Raw genomic sequence first — 3,944 nt, 5'->3', positions numbered from 1 at the left:
AAAGGTTGTTTTTTTTTTTTTAATTCTAATATCATCTTAAATTTCTTTTTAAGTTTTCCAGAATAGATGGTGGAGTAGACCTTCTCAGCAGGAATCTCCCCTTTCCCCTTCCCACTGCCTCCCACTCACCCTTGGGCAGGACTCTAAGAAGACCTAGTTGATAGTCCCCAGCAAGCCAGGCCCATCCCGCCCCACCGGGAGCACAGGCAGAGGGGTGCAGACACCTGCAAGATCAGGAACAGAAACCAACAGTCACCTGTCCCACCGGATCTGCCCAGGCAGGAGGGGGCGCTTGGCTGGAAGCTGGACTCAGCCAGGGGGTGGGAGGAAGGGAGGTGGCCCTCACGGGGGTGGAAGGCCAGGGCCGACTCCATCACTCCAGAGGGAGGGGAGGCTCCTCCCTGCAACCCCTGTGCCACAGTGTTACAGCCACCACTGGTTGCCCACAGGATGATGACTCCTGCCGTTGGTTTATTCATACTTTGAGGCCATTTTGCCCTTTCAGAAAGCCTTGTGCTCTGTTACTGCCAAGGAGTCCAGGCCTGAAGGACTTTCTCTTTCTAGTAAATGGTGGAAACAGCTAAAAGGGGAAGGCAAAGTGTGCAGCTACTGTTGTACCACTCACCTTGCTCTGTCTGGTGACAGAGCAGAGTTCTGAAGGCAGAGTTCCTTCTCTTGTAAAAACAGTACCCTGCTCCCTAAATATATGTACGCTCACATATGTGTATATATCCACACATGCATACACCCACGTACACACAGAGATATGTGCACACAGAAGCACACACGTATACATGTAGACACATACAGATATACACGTGCACACATAGACAATACATGTAGACACATGCAGATATACACGTGCACACATAGACAATACATGTAGACACATGCAGATATACACGTGCACACATAGACAATACATGTAGACACATGCAGATATACACGTGCACACATAGACAATACATGTAGACACATGCAGATATACACGTGCACACATAGACAATACATGTAGACACATGCAGATGTACACGTGCACACATAGACAATACATGTAGACACATGCAGATGTACACGTGCGCACATAGACAATACATGTAGACACATGCAGATGTACACGTGCACACATAGACAATACATGTAGACACATGCAGATGTACACGTGCACACATAGACAATACATGTAGACACATGCAGATATACACGTGCACACATAGACAATACATGTAGACACATGCAGATATACACGTGCACACATAGACAATACATGTAGACGCATGCAGATATACACGTGCACACATAGACAATACATGCACGCACACACTCGTTATACATGCGTGTTTCCCACAGGATGATGACTATGTGCACACATGCATATATGCTGCACATATCCATGTGCACGCGCTTGTACACACACGTGTGCAGTGTACACATATGTGCAGACGCATGTACACGTGTGTGCGCATAGATGCATACATGCATGCACTTGTGCACATGTGCAGACACATACATTACTCATGCACATACACAGATACATGTCCATACATATATAATATACACATACATGGACATACACACATGCACACAAACTCACCAAGCACTCGTGCACACATTGCACACACACACGTATACAGAACTTGTACAGTCCAGGGGCATTTCCAGGACTGGTAAGGAGGAGCACAGAAGGAGAGCTGGGTGGAAGACAGGGCAGCTAAGAGGATGGGGTGTGCAGAGAAGGCCTCCGGTCAGCCCCGCCCCACATCACAGGGTATTCTGACCACAAAGCTGAGCTGTGCAAGGAGTGCCCAGGCTCCCAATGACTCCAGCTGCTGTCCCACTGAGCAGAGCACAAGGCCCTGGGGACCCTGCATCACCTCCACCCTGTCCCTCCCTCCTCCAGCAGAGCACTCTGAGCAAAGCTGCTCCATGTAGACTCTGTGTCTCCCCAGCCCCTGCTATCAGCATAACCTTTGTGTGAACTTGAGAGTTGCCTTTACTTTTCGTTTTTTTCTGGGTGATTTCTTGAACAAATCATTATGCTGGTAAAATGTCAAATGCTGTTTTCCTTGGCAGACACAGAGCCCGGGGGAGGTGGGAGAGAAAACAACATTCCTACCACCCTTTAAACATTGTAAGGGATAACTGGACCATTAGACAAGACCGTCACCAGGCGAGGATACTAAGGGGTGCCTGTCGCCACAGCAGGCATGTCTCCCTCTCACTCAGGGATGGCCACAGCCTGCCTGCTCCCTCACTGCAGCCTGACTCCTCTAGGAAGCCTGGCCCTGTCCAGACAGGGGCCTTCACCTCAGCCATCGTACTGAAAGTCCTCGGTCACTGGAAGCCAAAACAGAGAACAGGTATGAGAGTGGCTGAGGGGCCCGGAGCTCCAGCCCATCCTCCAGCACCCTGGAACCCTCTGTTGTTGGCGTCCTGCACCAAGGCAGTGTGGAGTTTTTGGGCGTTTGCCTCTTGGTGGAAGAAATCGGGGCATTGTGTCTTGCTTGCCACGTGCCCTGTTCCGCCTGCAGTGACCTGCTGGAGTCTGTACAGCGCTGAGCCCACACTTGCTGTGCACCATCCAGAAACAAGGGGAAACTGTGCGCTCACATTACCAACTCCAGCACAAAGCCTGCCATGAGATCCTCCTGGAGACCTCTCCGTGTGCTGTCGCCGACTCTCTGCCGGCAGTGCGTACTCTTTACCATCTACAGGGAAGAGCACTCTGGCCATTCTTCCCCTTGTGCTCCATGCGCACAGGTCAAAGGGCCTGAGGTAGAGTCTTTCTCGTGCTGGGTGCTCTGTGCTCCCTCTGAATGCACCAGAACGACCCCTGGCAGCCGTGTCCCCTGCCACCACCATTCACAGTGAGTGCAGCAGGCGAGGGAGGGCTCCTCAGCTTCACGGGAAGCTTGGGAGATGGCAGCTCTGACCGTAGCCCAGCTGGAGCATCTGCAGCAGTGGCACAGCCATGAGAGCCAGAGGAAGGGGTGTGCAGCTCCTTCCAAGTGCTGCGGTATGCTTCTCAGAAGTCCGTAAGGTGAGTGTGACGCTAACAAGAAGCTCCGTGAGACACAGGTGCCTACAGGATGGAAGAGTTTCCCAGGGAGGCGGGTTTCTCTCTCGTGACATCTTTTCTGGGGGCAAACTCTTGGACAGAAAGGAAGAGAGTGCTAAGGGACCTTGGTTTTGGGACGGGGTCTGTTTGGTTCTGAAGCACATGTGCAGAACACTACCGACACCGAGAGGCTGCTTCAGCATCGGCAAAGCAGCTCACAAACACCTCCGCATCCTTCCGGCTTCAGAGCTACCTGCTCCCCACCCCTCCCCTGCTGTTTCTCCCACCTGTGTGCTGGAGTGGGGGTGGTGGCAATCCCAAGGCTGTTTCTGCATCCTGCATTCCTCGGAGGAAGCCAAGTACAGGGTAAAAGACTGTGACATTCTTCTGTGCCACCTGCCCACCTTGCTGTGCTCCAGGAGGAGTGATGACATCTACTTAGCCCCTGCTGCTGAGACCTAATTGCAACAGAGCTAAGTTGACCATGTCATACTGGACTCAGAGGAGAGCAGTGCAGGACACACCCAAGAGACAAAACAGCACCCAGCTGGGCTGCCTGGCCCTGCGCATCTGTCCAGAACGCATTCTGGAAGGTACGCAGCCACAACCTTCATCCTCCTGGAAAAGCACCGGAGGCCCATGTGGGATGCCCCTCTGCTGCGCACCCGGCTCACCACGTGGCCACCTCTGCGCTCTGCATCTACTGCTAGGACAGACTGAAAAGACCAGCTTCAGCACCCTCTGAGGCACCAGGAACTGTGAGTGACACCATCAGCAGTCACAGGTGGTCCCCGGAACACCGCAGAGGGCAGCAGATGCTTACTGGACTTGAGCTGTACAGCCAGAAACCCATGGTGTGATCTTCAGGTGAGAGTCCTCCCGGCTG

Source organism: Nycticebus coucang, chromosome 13, assembly GCF_027406575.1.
Source record: "Nycticebus coucang isolate mNycCou1 chromosome 13, mNycCou1.pri, whole genome shotgun sequence".
In the NCBI taxonomy this organism is placed as follows: domain Eukaryota; kingdom Metazoa; phylum Chordata; class Mammalia; order Primates; family Lorisidae; genus Nycticebus; species Nycticebus coucang.
The sequence above is the reverse complement of the archived record's forward strand: the minus strand, read 5'-3'. Positions refer to the sequence as shown.